Raw genomic sequence first — 24,098 nt, 5'->3', positions numbered from 1 at the left:
GCTGCCTAAAGAACCTCAAATGCAATTTTAGCTGCAAAACATAATCATTCAGGATTCGATTTTAGAAAGGCAAAAAATCAAAGGTTGTTAGGAGATTTGGACACCAAAGAGAAAAAAATTGAATTTGGGGGCGCCTGAGGGACAGCGTCTTACTATTAAAAAACAAGCGTAGAAGGCATTGTTATTGCATAGATTTCTACTTCTTTCCTAAGTCAGAAAACTTATTTGCTTAAGTCATCAGGAATATAATAAAACTGACATAACCCACTGGCTATTCTATTCAGACGTGAAATCTTTGCTACGTAAGCAGATTACATGAGGGTAAAAAATAAAAATCATTTTATAACCTTCTATCAAGAAAACACCAATAATCCAAGAAAATTTTGTCATTTTGGTAAAAGTGGAAACAAGGTTTTATCTGCATCTGATTAATGTTTGATATTGAAGCTCTTTCTGAAATTTTAAAAGTAAACCCATCAAGTCTGAGCTCTGTCAATAGTAACTAATACAATATTTATTTAAAGTATTCCCCAAATCTTCACAAATATTTCTATTCATTCAGTCTTGACCTTCCTCTGCTCCTCTCATTCTAGAGCAACCAGGCATTTTAGTTTAGGGTAAAACTGCTCTCTGTTTTCATTAAAGAAAACCCACTCTGCCTACTTTGCATAAAACATTTTCCCTCTGCCAATGTTGCTCCTACTGAAAGCTCATCCACATGTATCGATTGTAACTTTTAACCACAGTAATTTCTATTCCTCAGGGAAATCTGGGAACCAGATAACTGGGGTTGTCTATCACACCTCAGCATGTTGCAGATCAGCCAAGTTCCCAGCTTTCTACAACCATGCGCCTCCAAGAACACAGTGCTTCAAACTGGCCAAAAAAGAGAAAAAAATCTTTATTTTACTCAAAATATGCAGCCACTTTAAAGAATGGGTAAGTGGTAGGCAAACTTAAAACTATGATTAGTAATAAATGTTTCTGCACTCTATCTTCCATAGAAATATTGCAAGTATGTAACAGATATCTCTGAATTAGCTCAACTTAGAAGCAGTGTCAGGTTTTAAAGATCTTATTTAAAGGTCTTCACAATTACCTTCTCGCTCTCATAGTGTAAAACCTAGTGAGGAAATAAATTTTTCAGACTAATGATTCAATTTGCTTAAATACAAACTTATATTTTTGATGACCTTAAACATTAATTAAAAATAATGCAGGTTATCTAGACAGTAAACCTAGAGAAGCTTAAAGACCTGATACCAGTAGGATAAAAACGTACATTTCTATTATTCTCAATAACTTAAAATCTTACTAATCCAAAGTTAATTAAACTAGTCTTATTTGCCAAAGACTTACTTGAACTCTCAATACATTTCTGAATTGGCTAACACAGCAGTAATTTCCCGACATTGAAGCTACTTGAGGCTGAAGTCCTTAATTTCTAGAACTCTTTATTTATGTAGGCACTAATTTATTCAGGCTAGAGATCTATTAAGAAAATTTAAAATCTAATATGGCAATACCAACATAGAGTAGGAAAATATTACACACTAAATCAATAAGAGGTAAAGGTCTTCCTGAATTATAGACAGAAAACACACACACAAAACCTACGATTTAAAATTTTTATCTAGGAGTTAAGTGCAATATAAAATATTAAAACTATAAACTTTATGTGAAAGATCTGCTCTTTTCACAGTGGGCACAAATTCTTAAATTTTTTAAATTAATTACAGTTTATTCACTTTGTATCCTCCCTGTACCTCCCTCCTTCCTCCCCTCCCAATCCCACCCTCCCTTTTCCCACCCGTGTCCCTCTTCCAGTCCACTGAAAAGGGAAATCCTCCTCCCCTTCCCTCTGATCCTAGTCTATCAGTTCTCATCAGGAGTGGCTGCATTGTCTTCTTCTGTGGCCTGGTAAGGCTGCTCCCCCCTCACAGGGAGGTGATCAAAGAGCAAGCCAATCAGTTCATGTCAGAGACATCCCTGTCCCCATTACTATGGAGGCCACTTGGATACTGAACTGCCATAGGCTACCTCTGTGCAGGGGTTCCAGTCCATCTCCATGAGTAGTCCTTGGCTGGAGTATCAGTTTCAGAAAAGACCTCTGTGCCCAGAGTTTTAGGATCTGTTTCTGTCCTTGTGGAGCTCCTGTCCTCTCCTGGTCTTACTATCTCCTACTTCTTAAGATTCCCTGTACTCTGCCCAAAGTCTGGCTATGAGTCTCAACATCTGCCTCAATACCCTGCAGGGTAGAGCCTTTCAGAGGCTGTCTGTGATAGGCTCCTGACCTGTTCCCTATTTTCTCCCTCCTCCAATGTCTATCCTTTCTGAATGGGGATTGAGCATCTTAGCCAGAGTCCTCCTTCCTGATTAGCTTCCTTAGGTGTACATATTTTAGTATGTTTATCCTATATTATATGTCTAGTGTCCACTTATGAGTGAGTATATACCCTGTGTGTCTTTCTGCTTCTAGGATAGCTCACTCAGGATGATCTTTTTCAGTTCCCACCATTTACCTGCAAATTTCACGATTTCCTTGTTTTTTTTATTGCTGAGTAATATTCCATCATGTAGAGGTACCACAATTTCTGTATCCATTCCTCAACTGAGGGGCATCTGGGCTGTTTCCAACTTCTGGCCATTACAAACAAAGTTGCTACAAACATGGTTGAGCAGATGTCCTTGTTGTATACTTGAGCATCTTTTGGATATATGCCTAGCAGTGGTATAGCTGGATCTTGAGGAAGCGCCATTCAAAAACAAACAAACAAACAAACAAAAAACAACTAACTACTTTTAAGAAAACACAGGAAGTAATTAACCTCACTGCAGCAAAACATAAAGTAACGAAGCACACAAACTTACTACCACAGCCAACATCAAAATCAAAGGATCTAAGAGCCACTGGTCATTAATCTCTCTCAACATCAAAGGACTCAATTCGCCAATAAAAAGACACAGACTAACAGAATGGATGTGTAAATAGAACCCAACAATCTGTTGCATACAAGAAACACACCTAAGTCACAAAGATAGACATTACCTGAGGGTAAAGGGATGGAAGACAGTTTTCCAAGCAAATGGGCCCAAGAAGCAAGCAGGAGTAGCCATTCTTAACTGTTTTGACTTTAAACTGGACAGACAGACAAGCTGAAAAGACTAACAGACCAGCCTACTTGTCACCTTTCATCCATCAAGGAAAATATCTGTTCATAGTTCATCTAGTACATTTACATTAATCTGCTTGCTGAGGAAATTGATTTGTCAGGCCAAAAACCAGATGTCAAGCGCAGACTCAAAATGAAGTAAAGTCGCATGTTCAGTATGCCGCCCACAGACAGGAGCCCAGGCCAAGTACAAAACCAGGAACTGGACCACCATTGGTTCCATAAAACCCAGGTGAGGCAGGGACCATAGATCTCTCTGAGAAGCCATGGGGCCCACATGGAGCACATGAGGACTCAAAGGTTCTGGGCACCAGATGGGTTATCCTGTGCTAAGTGGTCAGTCCCAAAATCGTATACGAACGAGTAACACTAGACAGACTGAGCAGGTTGTGCTTTTATGTTTAGGCATAATAGATACGTAACAGTAATAACTAAAGAAGAGGAGCCATGACCTCAAGATGGAGCAAGGGGAAGTGCATGGGAGGAACTGGAGAGAGGAGAGGCGGGTGGGCAACAGCGAGAATGTTCATTTCTGTCAAGAAAGGGGGAAGAAGACTGAAAGTTCTATAGCAGCCTGTAAATGAATGATTCCGCAGGTCTCGTGGGATTGGTGAAAAAGGCTGGAAACAGGTTTTCTCCTGGAACACCGGTGAATGCAGTGGTGTTTCCTGATTGGCCAACCACAAAACACAGGGGAGCAGAAAGATGGCCGCACCATGTCATCAAAAGCTTTGTTCCTTTAAAGGTCAGTTCGTTTCCCTTGTGTCCCCCCCCCCCCCCCCCCCCACCCCTCCCTGGTCCCGGTTTTGCTTCTAGGCAGACAGAAACTGCTTAATAAGCACGTCTTGAGCTTTGCCCGGCAGCTGTGCTGACTGACGTTACCTGGCAGCGAGGAAGGCACGGGCTGGCTGTGCTCCCGTCGGTTTCTGAAAGAGAACCACGAATGAATCCATTACTGGAGTGGATACTTTTCCAAAGTTCACATTTAGCTGCGCCCCTGGGAAAGTTAAATAATTTTTCAGAGACTTGGTTATTTTCCTTCATTTCTAAAATTGAAATGTAACATTTCACGGACTTTTCCGGACCTTCGGAGACGTAATAACACTAAAGCCCCGAGTGCGTTATATACTCGCTTTCTTCCCTCTTCTCCACGCTCACCCTCACCCCGGATTCAAAATGTTGTCTTTATAAGTTGGCTGCAGGCCCATGTCTCTGTTCTGGGATATCCCTGTCATGCCGCTTCAAGCTCTGTCTGGCTAGGAGCGTGTGTAATTACTGCTAAATTATCTTTCTACAGTCTGTGCCCAGTGAATGAGAATGAGATGGTACAGCGGAGACTCTTCTGGAACCCAGATCCTGACCGTTTGTGACTTTGCCTTAGGGGGTCAGCAAATGACACAGCCTGCCTTTGTACAATCACAAGCCCAACCCTGCTTCCTTACGACATCACCCATGCCTGCTACTGTAGAGTGGCAGGGTTGAAAATGTTCCAAAGAAGTCATGAGTCCCACAGCATTAAGGGTTTGCTCTTTGTCTCTTGACACTTTGCTCCAACCGTTAGCGCTGTCCTCGTGTGCATGTTTGAAGCTGAGCTGCTGCAGTTCGTGTCCCAGCAGAGGACAAGAATACACATTTAGAACAGGCAGCTTTGTGGGTACTGCATGACTTTGTCTTCATCATTGGCCTGAAATTTGCCACATAACCACAGTTAACTGAAAGAAAAGTAAACAACCATGTGCTCAGTTTAAATTCAAAGAACCCAGTCATTAAAAAAAAAAAGGGGGGGGGGGGTTACTAGAAATCACACATCTGACAAAGGACCCAGACCTAGAATACACAAAGAACTCACAAAATTAAAAAAAAAAAACAAAAAAACAAAAAAACAAAAAAAACTTAACCTCTAGAGCAATGTATATAATTGGAAAATGTGTAAACATATTTACCACCACTGAACACTGCAACCAATCAAAATACAGAGTGGTGGAGGGACACATCTACAAAACACTCCTGTGACTAAGGCTCAGGGAACATTGCAGAAGACGGGTGGAAAGACCATTAAGAGCCAGAGGACTGGAGAATTTGCTGTTAGATTTGTGACTCCTAAAAACATCACAAGCTTCATCCGTAAAGTCTCATCAACCCTTCTGTCCAAATGTTAGCTGAACAAAGATGACACCGATGAGCATGCCAAACTGGATGGGGGAAAGTCCACAAGGATACAATCCTATACAAAAATATAGGCAACTAAGGAAAAGTGTGAGCCAGGGAGGGCGTCTTTCCCAAGCATGAGCACACCACTTGGTTTTCTAGTGCCAATTGTCAGCCCTGAAAACATACATGCATGTAGAACTATACAAATTCAAAAAGTTATATTTAAGAGTATATATATACACACACACACACACATATATATATACACACAAATACATATATGTATGTAATAACAATTAAAAAGAGACCACAAATTTGAAGGAGACTTGGGAGGGGTGTACGCAAGGGTTTGGAAAGGAGAAATGCTGCAATTAAATTATAATCTCAAATTTTAAATAAATACGTATGGCTAGGTATTTTACTGAAAAGCATACACAGATGTCAAATGCATTTATAAAAAGAAGTTTCATGTCATTAGTTATTGGAAAATAACAACTGAAATAACCGCAAAGTGGTTGTTGGATGACTTTAAAAAAAATAGTGACAGGGCTGGGGAGATGGATTCGTCAGTAAAGCACTCATGATGTAAGCATGAGGATGTGAGATTGATTCCTAGCACCCACATAACAGGGCATGCCCAGCAGCAGACTCTGTAAACCCAGCTCCGGGGAAGAAAGGACAGAAAGATCCCTGTAGTTTGGTGGCCAGAAATTCTAACTGCTTGGCGGGTTCCAGGTTCCGAGCAATGCTCTGTTTCAAAAAATAAGCCAAGAGCAACTGAGAAAGACTTTCAACATTGACCTCTGACCTTCACATGTATGTGTGTATGCACATGCCCTCTCGCTCTCTCTCCCTCTCTCCCACACATACACACATATGACTCCAGACACACATACACACAAAATAAGTGTCAGCAGAGTTATATGAGGATGTGAAAAAAGTGAACTCTTGGTGCATTGCTAATGAGAGTACAAAGTGGGAAAACTAGTCTGGAAAGTGATATGGTGAGCTCTTGGAGAACTAAAAACACGTCTATCGCTCAACCCAGAAGCAGGTCCATGTGCTCCTCCCAGATGAATATGTCCCTCAAGCACCTGCAGTCCATATTTGGAAACAGTCAGATGTTCCTCAGGCAGAACGTGGGTAAGAAAACGGGGGCCCACCCTTACTATGAAACCCTAGTCAAATTATTGGCCTATGCAACAACTCGGATGAATCCCACGGGAATATTTTAAAATACAATCCCAGAACACTCTATATTGTACGGTTCCCATCAGGTAATAGTCTTGAAATGTCCAAACTGCAGGAATGAGAGAGAGGGATGGGTGGTTTTCAGGGCTCTTAGGAACAGTGGGGAAGTGGGTGTGACAGAAGGGCATCTTGATGGATCCTTGATCTGGTGGGAGGGCTCTGAGCGTAAAAGGAAGCACGCACCTGAGAGCAAATGAAACAAGGGATACATAACAACAAAGAGATAAAGAAGCTAGGATGTCACAGTCCCCTGGGCACCCCGTTCTTGTGCGGGAATAAAAGGCGGCTGCCTCGGGCTGTCCTCATCTCTTCTAATTCTCCTAAAATCTGCTACACAACATTAGAAAATTAGCATATGACAGCAGGTATCTCCCTCTCTCACCCTCCTCCCAAAGGGAGGAGTAATGAAAAGAGCAGCTGCTTCTTCGCCAGTTAAATAAGGAATTTTTATTATCCCATAAGAATTCCCCAGGGAAAAAGATTAGAGAATTAGAGATAAATTCATTTTTTTTACCAAATAACAAAATAATAAGCTGAGCACTTGAGAGCTTGCACAGGGCAAACAACAATGAGGTTATTTTCTTCTTTAAACCCTGGGCGTTTATAGCAAGAGGGATTCTTGGAAACGGCAAACCTAAACTGTTGTAATTATCTGAGGTAACAAGAATAGTGCATGGCACAGAAGGGACTGAGGTCTGGTTGACCAGACTGAGAAAACGCCTCGTGCCCTCGGAATGTAGGCAGCTTCTACTGCGAACAAGGTCCTTAAGTCACCGTCTGTTGATGCATGCTCTACCACTGATTGGCTTCTCTTTAATGTCCACATTCCGTTAGGGGTACGAAGTTTCAGGCCTGGGCTTTCTTCAAGGGACAGTCAAAAGATCTTATGTGAGGCTAGCAGAAGCGCTATGTCCACCCAGCAGACGGAACACGGCTGTCGAGCTGAAGGCATCAGAGACAGAGGTGAGAGCTTGAATGGCACTTGGTTCTGCTCTGTGATTCCTTTTCTCATGACAAGGCACTGCTCACCTGCTCACTGTTGCTCCAGAATAAGTTTCCTGACTAGAGAAGAATTCTCCCTTCTCTTTAGTAAGGGCAGATTTATCCCTGCGCGTACCTGGGTGAAAGGGTTGCAAGGACCCAAAAAGGAAGAGTCTATGGTTCCCGATTATTGATACAATTATTTATTGAATAACAATTAGTGGCTGCTTCATCCCAGAGCGAGCCTGACACTATACCACAGTACCTGACCGTCAAGTCAGTGGGATCTGTGGCAGACTGAGGGTGGCTCATCACAGCATGGTAGACATTGTGAGCAGGCTTGAGCCTTATGTGTGGCCTTGCGTCCTTTGTCACCGAGTGCCGTATAAAAGATGGCTTCCCCCAGATTATTCCCCTATCCACTATTTTATAGCGAGTGGTTATTTGTCAGTGTCAGTGGTTTCAAAGTTACTGCACAACAGAATCACCTAGAAGGCTGTTTAAGACACGATTTCTGACTCAGGAGTTCTGGGATGAGGCCTAAGAATTCACATTTCTAAAAAGTTCCCAGATGCTGGATGTAGCTGCTGCTGCTGCTGCTGCTGTTGCTACTGCTGCTGTTGCTGTCTGGAGACACAGTTTGCAAACCACGTGCAACTATCTTCCTCAGAGTTTCTCCCCCTGCTCCCTATCTCTCTCTTAGCCATGCATGAATCAAATCAACTGCTTCATTACCAAATTACAGAAGCAATATCCTATCTTATTCAAGATTCTACCCCAAAAGAAAAGATAATAAAAGCATCAAGCTGAGATTGGAGGGTAGGGAGGGTAAATGGGGGCTATAAAGTTTGAGGACCAGCGGATCTCACCTACCATCCTACCCCACCATTCACTCTCACACTAAAAATTACTGAATCATATTGAATGGTGTGGCTGAGGTCAAACCGACAAGCAAGAGTGCCAGGGGACCTGTGAGGTACTCCCAAAAGGAGAGAAAGATGGGAATGGTGACCTGGGCTCCTATAAAAGTTTAAAGACTTCTGGGAAAACAGACATTTATGGCTCAGTAATTGGCTGAGCTGTAATATGATTTCACTGGGAAGAATGACCAAGTGAAATGTGAGAGCGAGACAAAAGAAGGGACCACAGTGTAAGTGGCAGAGGCCCGTGCACATCCTGAAGGTATCTGGAACCTTTTCCACCTAAGCCAGATAATGGCCTGGCTTCTTGTAGAGACTCAATCCAACAGCAGTTTCGGGAATTCATTGGAGAGTGGAAAAGTGGAGAACTGGGGAAGCTTAGTCACCACCCAACTAAGACGGTCTGAAACAGAACGAAGAAGTTGGGCCAGCCAGAGGCTATGAACATACCACCTGGGTTGGTGTCCCTAACATCAACAGCTTTCTCTGACTGATGGATGCCAGTGTCTCCACCATCATCAAGACCTCACCATTCCCACCCCCCACCTCCCACCCCCGCCACAGGACCCTATCAACAGCCTGCTGCATTCCTGTGAAATGAGAGTTGTGCTAATAAACAATTCAAACTTCTTGGTCTAACATACAAGGCTCTTTGTGGCCTGGCCTTGCTTGCCCTCAGCAACTTCAATTTTGCCTTTATCTGCCACAAATTTACTAAGTCTTACTAATCCTTTAACAGAAGAAGGCATTGACCATGTCCTCCCAGCATAAAAATTTACCAGAACAATCCCTCCTCATCCCTCAAGACCCCCAACTCGAGCACCTTTACCTTCATTGTATAACCCTCTATTCCCAAAGATTTCCTAAAAATGGGCAAGTGGAATGCTGAGTTCCCTTGATCGGGTTACAGGCCTATTTGGATCTAAGAAAGTGGTTATTTGTTATTTGAGGAAACTGAAGCTCATTTGTAGACAAAGGCAAAGCCAGGACTCATCTCTAACTCTTGCGGCATTAAGTACTTTTTTTTTTTTCACTTTGCCATAACTAATGAAAATCGTGTGTATGCCAACAGCTACGTTGCGGTTCCTTATTCTGAACTGTGTCGTTCTCAATCATTTTGTTGACACCGATAGTACCTAATAAGGCAAGCGTATCTTATTTTCCACTCTCTTTCCTTTCCCTAAGGAATAGAAGTCATGAGTCAAAAAGGAATTAGGTGAAAGTTCACTGTGTGACCAAGGCTGAGTCACCCCAGGAAACCTAGAAATTGTTAGGTCAAAACACCTTTGGCTTTGATTTAAAGAGCTTCACATTTTACACTAGTGCAAGTCGTATCAAGTCAGCCAGAAGCTGGGGCAGATGCACTGTGTGAGCAGGGATGGCTGGTGTGGTGGCATCCTTGGGAACACCAGGGGAACTTGATCTCATTTCTCCCATTTCCAAGCCAAGTGACCTTGGACAGGTCCCTTACCTGTCACGACCTACTCTCTTGTTTTTGAAGTCACTCATCTCAAGGATTGTGGTGAGGATTATATAAGTAATGGGTTCTTTCGGTTTCTGGCCTGACACGGAAGGGCTTGGAAACCACCACTCAGTATTAACAACAGGGGTAAAAAAAAAAAAAAAAAAAAAGTGAACAAGCTTTAAAAACTGATGATTCTGAGGTTCATCAGAGAAATGCACTCATGAGGCAAACGGCTGCCCTTATAACTGGAAAGAAGCAAATTCAGAAAAGTTGCAGTTGAGGACAGACACACACAAACAGGAGCCTCTCAAGGAGATCCAGGATTACAACTCAGTCTCCTGGGGACCAATATAGGAAAGTCTCAGAGATAAAACTCCAGGGATAAAGGGGTGCGTTCATAAAGGACCCTGCCCTTAGGGAACTTTTCTCTAAGAAGTTGGCCAGATTGACACACTGCAGATCAGAGGCAAATGAAATGTCCTCATACCAATGTCACAGAAAGTGAAAGAGATGTCAGTTTGAAAGGTTCCAGAACATTCTGTCTTAAAGGAGCCTGTTCTCAAAGGAAGCTCTTTCACCAGGACCTAACCTATTACGGTTTGAATAGAGCTCTCAGTCGGGGGAGATGGAAATACCCAGCTCTATCCCAGCCCAGCCCTCCTGAATTATTTAAGGAGAGGAAAAACATAATAAGCACCCCTGCGATTTATAGTCCAAGGGCACAGGCTCACTAAAAACCAAGGGAGACAATCATAGTCTGTAAAACTTGTGAGTGTGTGAGTGTCTGCATATGTGTTCAAGTGAACACATTCATGGTGTGCATATAGAGGTCAGAAAAAATCCCCAGATGCTGGTGTTCATCTTCCACCTTGCTTGAGACAGGGTTTCTGCCGTCCTAGTGGACCTCTGAGTCTCTAAGGATTCTTCAGTCTCCAAGTAGGAGCGTTGGGATTACAGACATGGGAGACCATGTCGGTTTACACGCTTTATGCAGCAATTGCTCTACCATTAAGCAATCTCTCCGGCACCAAAAGGCTTCCTAATCACAGTTTCCCTTACTAGATCATCAAATCCAGCCATCGTAGAAAACTATTGGGCATATCAAAATAGGTGGGACAAACCCACCCAAGGTAAAGAGGATTAACGTGTGTCAGAGCTAGAGCTGCATGTGGTAAGAATGTTGAAATGACCAGCAGTAATTATATCTTAAAAATTATGGTAGATAGTCTACAAGTTAAAATGTAACTAGTATAATGAATATGATAACAAATGGATAATGTAGGCAGAAAGGTGGAAATTCTAAGATGGTAAAAAAAATGTTAGAGATCAATGATTTTGTAAGTTAAAAGTGTGTTTGAAAGGCTTATTATAAAACTGGACATGACTGGAAAATGAATCTCAGCTTTCAAATATGCTAATAGGCATGCCTTCAACTGAAAAGTAAAAGGAGGAAAAAATTGCAAAATATGAAACAGAATATTCCAGAATGGCCAGATAACTATAGCATGAGTAATACCCACATAACAAGAAATGTCAGAAGAAAGAAGGAAGGAACAGATGCAAGATTTGAAGCAAAATGACCCAAAACTACCCCCCAAATTAAGATCAGGCACAAAATTACAGATCCAGGACGTTTGGAGAACACCCAGAAAGATAAATGCCCTGAATCTCCATCTCTCACTGCATTGCCAACAACCTGCAGAAGCTCTCACTGCATTGCCAACAACCTGCAGAAGGCCAAAGACAACAAAAGTATCGTGAAAAAAGCTACAGGAAAAAATACTTCTAGATATGAATTATACCTGGACAATAAGAAATGTTAAAAAGATACTTTCCAGAAAGAATAAAAATTAAATAAATTAAAATTTTGGATATATTTGAAGAAAGAAAAAAACACTGGGAAAGGAATAAAAAGAAAATGAAAATGTATTTTTCTTATTTTGACTACCCTAACATGATTTTGAAAAATAATAACAATGTTGTTAATAATTATGCACATATATATATAAAATAAATGATATCAATTGTTACTATAACAGCCTTGTCCAAACTGAAGTATGTTTTTATTTGGAAGTGGGATTAGTTATAAATGTTAGTTGCAAACTACAGGGCAGTAAAATAAATGTTAAAGAAAATAGGATCTATATACAAAAAAGGGAAGAAATAGAACCACATAAATGAATCAACTAAAACTACAAAAGACAGAAAAACTAAAACACATTTTTTTAAGTGGGAATAAAGAACAAGGGTGACAGCGAAGGTTATTAAAAGTTATGATACATATGACTCTATCAATGATAATTTTAAAAGGTTGTTTTGTTTTTATGTGAATGAGCGCTTTGCCTGCTTGTATGTACATGTGCCATTATGTGTGTGTTGGTGCCCACAGAGGCCAGAAGGGAGCATCAAGTCCCATGTGGGCACTGGGAACTGAATCAGCTCCTCTGAAAGAGCAGTAAGTGAGCTTCACTGCTGAGCCATCTCCCCAACCCCCATCAACAATCATTTAAACATCATTGTTCTAAATGTGACATTGATAAGACACAGAGCAAATTTTTTAAAAAAATGCCCAATAGTATGTTATATATGAAACACACTTTATGTTTTAAAGAAAAAAAATAATGTATTTGGGCTCCTAATTAAAACACAAAGCTGTGAAATCTTTAGAAGATATCTTCAGAAAAAATCAAGATAATCTTAGGCTTGGTAAAAAAAAAAAAAAAAAAAAAAAAAAAAAAAAAAAACTTTTAAATATACCACTCTAGACATGATCCATAAAAGAGATAGTTAATAACCTGGACTTCGTTAGAAGTTTAAGCTCCTTATCGGCAAAAGACGCTATTCAATAATGAAAAGACAAGCCACTTGTCTCAGATATATGTGATGTAGCACTCTGGCGAAGAGGTATTAACTGTGTATTAACATGTGGAGGCAGGAGGTACATAAGCTTTACATCTTCCACCCAGTTTTTATAGTGAACTTAAAACTGCAGTAAAAATTAGCTATTTAAAGTAATAATAACAGCAATACTCAACATTTATGAAGGTGTTTCCTCATGTAAGCACTTTTCTCAGGAACGTCATTAAAATCGTCATTTATTGAGTCATTACCAAATTACATATCATACTAAATACATATATACCAATTATTTCTTTCCAATTTTCTGGAGAGTGACTCTTCCTTGTGTGTGTGTATGTCTGAGGATTGAACCCAGGACCTTGAAGATGCGAGGCAAGTGCTCTACCACTGAGCTATAACCCCAGCCCTTTTCGTTGATGCTTCTATTCTGAGACAGGCTCTCTCACTAAATTGCCTGGGCTGAACTTGAACTCATTCCGTAGTCCAACCAAACCTTGAACTTGTGATCCCTCTGCTTCAATCTCCCCAACAGCAAGGTTTGTAGGTCTGTGACACCAAGCCCAACATTGGCTTTCCTTATTTTTCCAATTAAAAGCATAGATGTAGCCCATGGCAGTTCAGTAAGTATCCAAGTGGGTTCCATTGTAATAGGAACAGGGACTGTCTCTGACATGAACTGATTGGCCTGCCCTTTAATTACCTCCCCCTGAGGGGGAAGCAGCATTACCAGGCCACAGAGGAAGACAATGAAGAGCCACTCCTGATGAGCCCTAATTGACTAGGATCAGAAGGAAGGAAAAGAAGTCCTCCCCTATCAGTGGACTTAGGGAGGGGCATGCATGCAGAGGGTGGAGGAAGGGAGGGATTGGGACAGGAGGAGGGAGAGAACCACAGGGGGGATACAAAGTGAATAAAGTGTAATTAATAAAGAAAAAATAACACAAAAAATAAATAAATAATGTTAATGATAAAAAAAAAGCACAATTGAAGAGGTTAAGTGATTTGTCCAAGGTCACGATGCTAATAAGTGCCTGGGCTGAGATTCAAACCCATGCTTTTAACCTTGACCCGGAATACTTCCAGAAGCTCAACCCATGGCCAGAAGCCAGTACACAACAAATAAAACTTAGTTTTCTCCCTCTTTCCTTCCTTTTTTGCTCTCTTCTTTATTCAGCAAGTTGAAGCAGTTCTACTTCTTGGTCATTAGCTTTTAGAACAGCAAGTCAAGGTTGAGGGGCTTTGAGTCACCGAGATCTTAGGTAGTTCAAAAATGAAAAACTCTCAGTACAGGTCCAGAGCCCCTCAAAACCCACAAAGCAAAGACAGCCAGCGCAGCCCAGGTAGAGACATCACTTCTCTGCCATGAGAACAATTAAGCCTTCAAACAGGAGAGGGCTTCAGTGATAAAAGGCAGAGTATGAGAAATGCCTGATGGTGATAGTCAAGAGCGTTTCATTGCTAATATTAGCTGTCACATCAGACCACATCAACTTGATACCAACCTGGTCAAAGCTGCCGTGGCAGACCAGCAATCTGTCTCATTTATTCACAGAAGCGTCAGGTGCAGCTTTTCCCGAGAAATGCTCATCTCAGGATTCCTCTTTCTCTGGGACGCATTAAGTCAGTGGCTTAATCAATTATTGTAATAATCATTAAATTCTTGACATGAAACTGAGCACATAAAAATATCACACACAGACACACACACACACACACACACACACACACACACACACACAGGACTTCCAAAAACCAGGCTGTCCCCTGGAGTTGTGAAGGAGCAAGAGAAGTTATCCTCAAAATACCATAGCGACTACCATTGAGGGAGAGATGACTAACCCAACAGAAGTCTGTCTTGTATGGTATTAGGAAAGGAAAGGGCGTTATATAGTAGCTAGTAGCCAGGGAATGCCCACCCTGGGGGATTTCTGAAGATTCACTGGGCCTTTCCTTCAGCTAGGTCACCTAGGAAAAAAGAATCACAGATGTGCTGAGAATGTGTGCATGTCAATTATGGTGGTGAAGGTAATCTCAGTTCATTCTCTACAACCTTGTAAACTAAGTTTAATTTCACCATGCAGTAGACAACATGAGGCCAGAGGATTTAAGCAGCTACTCAAATTTATTGAGCCAGTAGGTTATAAAGCCTGGATCTGAAGCCAAGGCTATCTGCTATCCAAAGTTCTTTCTCATTTTACTGTGCACACAAGGCAATAAATTATCTCTTGGTCTCTGGGACTCAGCAGTTAGTGAACAGGAATGAGGATCAAATTCTATGACATGAAACACTGAATCAGGGAGAAGTAAGACTACGAAGCAGTCAAGTACAGTAACAACGACCAACAGTGCAGAACCTGGCCCCTCCAAACGTGGAATCTCCTGTTGGCACATACCTGTGTGCCATCCAAAATGTTTTGGAACTGTGCCATCAAAAATAAAATTTTTGCATTATTGGTAGCCAAATGATGCCACATAATTTCATACCGATGAGGTATAAGCAGAAATACATACCTACAGGAAGCTTTCAGAAACCTTACAAAAAGACACCTGACATGTACCTTTTCCCTCTCCCTCATCTCTTCAAAGCTCTTTCTTGAAGAATGTTTAAAGGATACATTAGTTACTTGCCTCATTGCTGCAACAAAATACCTGAGGAAGGGTTTATTTCCGCACATGGTTTCAAGGGTACAGTCCATCATGGCAGATGCTTTCAGCTCGCTTTCTCCTTTCACACAGTCCATGGCTCTAGAATGGAATGGTACTGCCTATATTTACTGTGGGTCTTTGTACCTCAGTTAAACTAATCTAAATGATCCCTCTTAGCCGTACAATCCAGTCAAGTTTACATCGAGGTTAAACATCATAACTCTACCTCCTGGCACCCAAACTCATCATTTTTGAAACCATAACTTTCCTATCATTGTCCTCGTGGTCCTCTCGATATGCCAGATGCAGTTCAAAGATCCCCACAGTCTTTAACAGTTGCAACACTTTAATAGCCCCCAGAGTCCAAATTTCTTCTGAGACTCAGGGCGAGCTCTTAACCAAAGCTCCTATAGAATCAAATACTTGTTACATGCCTGTCACAGAACATTCCCATTCCAAAATCAGTTAGTGGGTGAATAGGGGAATCACTAAACCCTTCATGTTCCTCAATGAAGGAAATGACACTTTCTCTTCTTTACCTGCCATCCCCTCTCCCTCTTTACTTCTTCATCATTATCAGCAGCACAATAACATACCATCCATTCACCTGTGTTCACATTTCCTTCCAGGTATTTCCTCTCATCTTGCTCCTTTTCAAAACTCCTGAATGTTCTATCCTACTGCTGTCTTCAGGTCTGCTCTTCCTGTTTTCTGTGGTTCCAATGACATATAAACTAAAGACCTTGAATTGCTGAATGTGGGGCTCGATTACGCATTCTCACCTTAATTGATCCATCAGTGATATTTGGCACTGTTAAACAAATCCATTACTCAGAAATACTGTCGTACACACCTGAACTTTTCTCCTGATTGTCCTCAGTGCACCTGGTGGTCACCTTTCCTTTTTCTGGCTGGTGCTGTCTCCTTCCCTTGGCCTCCAACTGAGGAGTTGCTTAAGATTCACTCCTAAATTCTTTTCTGTTTTAGGGGTAAGGAATCTCACAACGCTGTCCAAGCTGGTCCCAAACTAACTATATCCCACACCCAACTTGAAATCTGCCTTCCTCAGCCTCCTCAGAGCTGCAAATTACAAGCAGGTGCCACCACATACGGTTTCTCAGCAATTTCTCTTCTACACCTCAATGTGTTCCCACTGGAAATTCATCAGAAACTGACTCTGCATGGACAACTTCCGTAGTTGCAAATAACTTCTGCATTGGCTCTCTTTCGAGGTCTGACATGTCACCTTCCCTGTGAGGCTTTAACGAACCACTATATTTATTATGTAATGTAGGAAGAATAAAGTTGCTCGGTAGGTAAAATCCTTAAGAAGTTGAGTCAAATACCCAAGACCAACACTGTAGGAGAGAACTCTCTCTCACAAGTTATCTTCTGACCTCTCACACATGGGCACATGTGTGCGCACACACATACACACTAAATGTAAGGAAAAAGAAAGATGCAATCAACTTCCACTCCATCAGAACATCCCCGTCTTTTTCTTTTACTTTATTCTCCTTCACAATACTTTCTATTTGCTATTATATGATATATGATTATATTATATTATATTATATTATATTATATTATATTATATTATATTATATTATATTATATTATATTATGTGTTTATTTTGTGTTGCCATGTCCTGGACTGTGGCTTTGTGGGGATGTGGATTTTTGTCCACTCTATACACTTACACTCTTAGAATCTGGAATAATTTCACACATAGGAAGCACTTTATAAATACTGTGGGAAGAATAAATGGGTAGGTGCTCTTATAAGTGCTACCATAATATTAACAAAATGATAGTTGGAAGCGTCCATTCTCACACCAAATTGGTGGATCTAGCTACAACAATTGTGTTTTTACCTCTAAAATGTTTCTTCCCTTGAACCTCCCATCTGTATTATAGTTTCAGTTTTTGGGGTGCCCACATGCATAGTCCCTTCAGAATCCTGAAAGATGCGGTATAAGAGACTGAATGTCCACTTCCAAAGAGTTCGACCTCCTAACCACCAGAACCTGTGAATGTCTATCATACAGCAAAGGGAACTTTGCAAACTTCCTGTTATAGACCATAGAGCAAGGGAAGCGGGCAGCTGCATTATCCTTGTGGACCCAATCTGACTGTGTGAACCCTCCAGCTTGAAGATTAATTAAGTGTTAGAAAGATCAATGAGACTGCAATGTGGGGACACTCAACTTTCCAGTGCTGGCTTTGAGAAGGACGAAATCAAAAGACAAGCAGCAAAGACAACTCATGGTTAGGAATGCAACTGTCAACTTCCAGGAAATAAATTCTGCCAACCTGAGCAAGCCTAGGAATGAGCTCTTCCCCAGAACACCCAAATAAAAGTCTGCCTGGTCATTTAGCATTTTATATATCTAAACAGAGAATTAATCTAAGTCGACCTGGACTTGTGCCTAACTATAAGGGGGGGGGGGGAAGCGTGTGTCTTAAGTTGCTAATGTTTTGATAACTGCTACAGTGACAAGGGGATCCTAATCCACCAAATGACTGTCACTAACTGGGGATTCTGAAATATTTGTAACCTGGGAATAATCTCTACTTGCCAAACAGTCAGGCCTACTCTGCCAGAGCTGGCTTCCTTCGGATTCCTAGAATGTCACACTGACACATTAACCTATTATTAAATGCCACTTTCTTTTGATTTCCTTGGTGTCAGAACTTTAAAGAAACTAAAATATCGGAGGTCATTCTATATCTGCTCCCAGGCTGGAGGGAAAATACTCTCAAGCCTTTAGCTCCTGCATCTGCTGAGCTAGGCTTAACTAATGGTCTGACTGCCTATTAAGCTTCAAGGAAGTAGGAAATGGCTGCTTTCATAGAATTAGTAAAGGCCACCAAAACTAAAGGTCAGACCGAGTTGACATTAAATACAGTATTTCCAGTGGGGCGATGCAGCTGCTTTAAAGAGCAGTGCCCACATGTCCCAGCATGCCCCAGCAATGCCTATTCATTCAACGAGCACAATGTTTTGAGTGCTGATGGAATCCAGGCAAACTCTGTCAGCCCCTGGCCTTTGCCACCTGTGACCCACATTAGCCACGATAGGCCTAATTTTTATCAACAAAGCCCCCTAAGTGACCTAGAACCTTGTGCCTGCGTCCATATTTAAGATCTTACATCCGCTCCTGTAGGTGTCTCAGCGCCACCGGAAGCTGGATGCTTGTTTATCCTCTCCTGTGGCTGCGAAGGACAGAGAAAGAAAAGAGGCTGAGTACAGGGAAGAGCCTAGCTGAGCTGAGTCTATGCAGGAAATTCAAATTCTAGTAGAAGGCTCAGTAACCTGGGAGCTTCCGGAAGGAGAGTGGAGCAGGCGGGACCGTGAAGCAGACACAAACGTTAGCCAGGCGATTGTAGAAGCGGATGGATCTCGGTTCCACCACTTTCACAAAGCCTGAATCCAAAGCCAGGCGTGATAGAGCACGCCTTTAATCCCAACACTTGGGAGGTAGAGGCGGATCTCTGAGGTTGAGGCCTGATCTACAGAGCAAGTTCCAGAGTTCCGTTACACAGAGAAACCCTGTCTCAAAAAACAAACAAAAAAACTAAACATACAAAAAAAATCTGTATCCTTTCAACCTCTCTGAGCCTTGATGCTCATTCATTCATTGAGGATAATATTAAAATACATGAATTAATACGCACTACTGTTTCAATATAGTCTATCAATTTTCTCTGCTTTATTTTTACTCCGTGGCACGTATTAACGTCTGACATCTGCAGCTGCATTCTGTATTTACTGATGAATGTCTGTCTCCATCTTGTCTATCCTACACACGTTGATAGAAGGCTCACGACAGTAGGAACATGCCCCTGATCTCCGCCTCCTCCACTATCGTGGATTGCACCCAGACTGTAAGCTAAAATAAAACCTTGTTGTCTTCAATTGCGTTTGTTATATCAGTTTTTTTAAAAGGGTAGTTGATACACAAAGTTGGTTCTGAGAAGTGGGGTTGTTGCCGGGACAAATCTGAGCGTGTGGTTATAGGCCTTCAGAGCTGTTTTGCAAGAGGAAAGTGGAAGAGCTTGAAGCTGCAGGGAGAGAAGTCCCAGAACAGTGTTAACCGTGCTTAGCCACCCATTCTAATGGGTGTGCATGATCAGAATGATGAGAGAGATGAAGGCAGTGAAGTCCTACTGGGGTTTCAGAGGTGAATAAGGACTCTTTTAGAAATTTGGGAACAGGGCACTCATAATGTTCTGACAAAAAATAAAAATACAATCTGGCCCCTTTCTACCTGTCTCCTGAAACCTTGATGAAGCTTGATTCAAAAGTAATGGAATATTTTTTTCTACTCCCCCCCACCTTTTTTTTCCCAGACAGGGTTTTGTTTTGTTTTGTTTTGTTTTGTTTGTTTTGTTTTGTTTCTGTGTAATAGCCCTGGGTATCCTGGAACTTGCTTTGTTGTCCAGGGTGGCCTTGAACTCACAGAGATCTGCCTCTGCCTCCACCTCTGCCTCTGCCTCTGCCTCTGCCTCCTGAGAGCTGGGATTAAAGGTGTGCACCACTGCCCTCTCCCACTTTTAACAGAAGAAAAGTTTAAGACAATGTAACATACTCCCAGACCTTAGCACAACTTATGTCATGAGAGGAACACCGTTCAGGCCATGGAACCCAGGACATGGGCAACACTACCTGTCAAAATGAAAGCACAGACCTAATCCGTCATAGTCCATAATTCTGGGGAAGTCCCTAGATGTACTGACCTTGCTTTTTGACTTCTGTAGTTCCACTTCTGGCTAACGGTTCCTGCTAACTGAGGTGTGCTGACCCAGGCTATGTTTTTGTGATTAAAGCTCACCCTGAGAAAGGCTCGGGGCCACACTGGGATCATGGACACCCAGAGTAGTGGTGGCCAGCTAATGAAGACTTCTATTGGCTCGAACCCGGGATTGAGCAGGCTTCTCTCATGCCTACTTCACAACAACAGCAGCATTCAGCCGGTGTCATGGCTATTAATACTGGTTTTATTGAATTTTTCAATGAGATAAAAAACAGGAAAAAATGAGAAAATGTTCAATTTAGTAAGTAAAGTTACAGAAAAGGCACAGGCAGGAGGAGGAGGAAAGGGCATAATTGCTAAAGACACAGCATCACCAAATAGAAACCTCACAGGAGACAACAGAAATGGTGCCCTGACATCAAGATCCTACTCATCAAAAGCCCCATCTTATAGGAACACAAATTATTTGAAAGCAGAGCACCTGAATTGAGAGTGTCACCAATGGGGTTCTCTACCCCACCTAGAAAAGTGTCTTACTGGGTTCAGCTGCTGAGGCACATCAAGGCCACTGTAACTGTGGTGCGGTGACAGATTACATCTAGAGATAGCAGTAGAACTGGCCAACATCACCCCCATGGTGCTGGGTGTAAATGTAAAAAGCCAGAGTGAGAGAAAGGGTCAGAGAGGCTTGCACCAAGACCCTAGAAAGTCACAGAAACCGGTGAGTTGTAGGAGGATCAGGTTCCATCCAGAGAAGCTCTAAGAAACCACTGAGTGAAGCTGTGAAGGTGGAGCATAAATTGGAGGCCACAGAATGCTGGAAATGGCTGCTCCATGAAGAAAGCTGCAGATTTGGAGTAGAGGAGTAGATGCAGTTCATAAGTGCTGTAGGCAGCAAAGCTGGAAAAACAGGGTCATCCGGGTACATGGGAGCCAAAAGGATTCTACCATCAGCAACCCTCGATGTCAGATACAAAGCTTCAAGATTTGGTGTTTGTCAAACGCCAGTCTTAGATTCCAGTCTTGTTTGGTTCAATATTTTCTTACTATGTCCTTGTTCTTCCCTTTTGGAATGGGAGTGTTTAATCAGTATGGTTATATATTGGAATAACATAACATTTTAACAAGAGCTCACGGATGGGTTATGTGAATTGTAGAGTGTCTGCATTTAGACGTTTGAAACTATTAAAAACTACAAAAATCTTTTGAAGTTGGAACGACTACGTTTTTCACCATGAGGTGGCCATGGACCTTTGAGGGTCCTGGGCAGAATGTTGTGATTTAAGAGTGGTGTTCTGGGTCTGGAGCTGGCAGAGGGCAGACTTGTAATGGACATACCTTTGAGGATGCTCCCAGAGACGTTTGATCAAGTTGAGAAGCCTGAATGCCAGCAGGGCCTCCACAGACTAGAACCCCGCGCTGAATAAAAAGAAAACAGTGAGTGGAACAGTGAGACTCACCTCTTTCATCTGCTTCCTGACAATGGAAGTGCCAGGGGTTCCTGCCACAACGGTCAGAGTCATGCTTCTTGCCACATCTCCTCTGCCGTGGTAGGCTCCATCCTGAAACTGTGAACCAAACTAAACCCTTCCTTCAGTAAGTAGCTCTGGTCAGATAGCGTGTCGTAACGGCAGGGAAAGCAGTACACTCGCCCCTCTCATTTGGAAGTTGAGAATAATAACAGAACATCCCTGAGACATAAGTCAAGGGTTAAGCAACTAAACGTATAAAGTACCTCCCAGAAGGTCAAACACACTACGAGTTCACACTATCAATGTCAGGTAATATTAGCAGCCTCTGGACTACTGATAACGAGGCAATGTCGGTTGTCTGCATGCAGCATGAATTTATGAATGTCTTTATTCTGTGTCTAGGGAATGTCTTTATTCTTTGTCTAGGACGTAGTAGTTCTCCAATAAATAGTTACACAGTGGTGAACTGGACATATTCAGGGCCAGGATTTGGGTAGAGGGGCAGAGTAACATTCCATTACAAAGTGTGTCTACTACACAGACTGGTAGGGTTTCTTGACTCCTAGAGTTTCATGAGACTGAAGACCATGCTTCATGAACAATCGTATTGGAAGGTATGGTGAAAACCTTTGTGTAAAAAGGCCTCATGGAGGGTCCTTGAGAATCCTGCAGTGAGAAGGTAGTGGCCTGCTCTACTTTGAATCCCCAAAAGACATGAATTGTACAAGAAACAAACTTGGTCCCATCCTTCTCCCTCTGATCCTGATTCAGCATGAATTGCTTGTTCTCACACAACATTCCATTATTGCTATCCACAGTGGGCAGGCCTTCCTCCCTCATTTAACCTGTGTAGACAGTCCCTCACAGCCGGGCCTTCCCAGAGGCTTGTTTCCTAGGTGATTTCAGATCCCAGCAAGTTGACGATCAAGATTATTCATCATAAAGCATTTGTTAGATAATTAATTACAGTGATGAACAGCTGACGCAGAAACAATTTGAGATCACAGGTAGCAGCAAAATAATGATAGTGATAAGTGAAATATGAAGTGATAAGTCTTGTTTATTACCTTTTAAATATAATTACAAGTTTATATATTACATATTTTAATAATTGCTTAGCCTGATTTTTAATAACAAACTCTCAATTTTTCCTGGAAATTTAACCACCGACTCCTGTGAGCCAGGACGACCTATCTTTAACACATCACTGTTTGTATATGATATGGATCCTACTACTCACAAATGTCTTTTACTTGCTCCAGACAAATAAATAAAAGCCCAAGTGTTAGTGCATGAAAACTAATTCAGGCTGCTTTCCCAGGCAATACACAGGAACCAGACCCTAGAGGGGAGCTGCTGTAATGCTCTATCAAACGCTCAGATGAGTATGGTGAAGTGGGGCAAGCCCTAAGCGGCTCGCTTCCAAAGGCTGGCCTAGAATATCTGAATGCGCTGGCTTCTTACTGGGTCAAGGACTGCTGGAAATATCTAGGCAATTCACTTAGACATAATCACTCTGAATACATGGTTATTTAAGATGCTGAAATGTAGAAATTTTGTCTAGACTCTACAAGAATGAACACCAAAGGGCCATACAGCGCAAGGGTTACAGCTGTGGAGAAATTGTCCCAGCTGTGATATGCACAGGCTCACACTGGTCAGCTTTTGTACTCTCGACCCCACATTCAGAAAAAAAAAAGAAAAGACATGGTACCCAGAGAAACTTCGGCCCAAACTACTGATATTCCTTTTGTCTAGTGACTACAATAAACTGAGTTCCTCTGCTCCTTGGGCCATTTCTTAGAGCCAGTGCACTGTGAGCACGTGAGCCTCTCTCAGGAGGCTGACCAAGCAGCCTAGTTTTCTTGAGAGTGTTCTGGATTTAGCACAGAAAATTCAGAGTTTCAGAAAATTCTTCAAGTAAACCACATAGTTATTCATCATATCATTGGCTCCCGAGGCCAGTAATCTATAGCTTTTGTCTTCCGGGAGACGCTCAGAAAATAATTGTATGGTGTTCTTCAGATGATGAGTATGAAGAGGACATACAAAAAGACCCAAGTTGAAGAGGATTTGAAGGGAGAGGTCACCACAAATTCTATTTCAAAAGGATGTCCTAATGTGGTCCATAAAAGCTGGCAGACAGCTAGCAGCAGAAAAGGCACTTCTCTCTCTCTTTTCTCTCTCTCTTTTTTTCTCTCTCTGTCTCTCCATTTCTCTCTCGTGTGTGTGTGTGTGTGTGTGTGTGTGTGTGTGTGTGTGTGTGTGTGTTAGAGTATAACTTGGGAATTGGATTGCTTCTTTCACCTTGTGGGCCCGCCCACAGGATCAGATTTAGGTCCCAGGCTAAAATGACAACAAATGCCTTCTCCTGCTTAGCCGTTTCGACAATCCTGAAAAAGAACATTTCAAAGAGCCCCAAA

Source organism: Psammomys obesus, unplaced genomic scaffold, assembly GCF_907164565.1.
Source record: "Psammomys obesus unplaced genomic scaffold, mPsaObe1.curated_primary_1811, whole genome shotgun sequence".
Classification (NCBI taxonomy): Eukaryota; Metazoa; Chordata; class Mammalia; order Rodentia; family Muridae; genus Psammomys; species Psammomys obesus.
The sequence above is the reverse complement of the archived record's forward strand: the minus strand, read 5'-3'. Positions refer to the sequence as shown.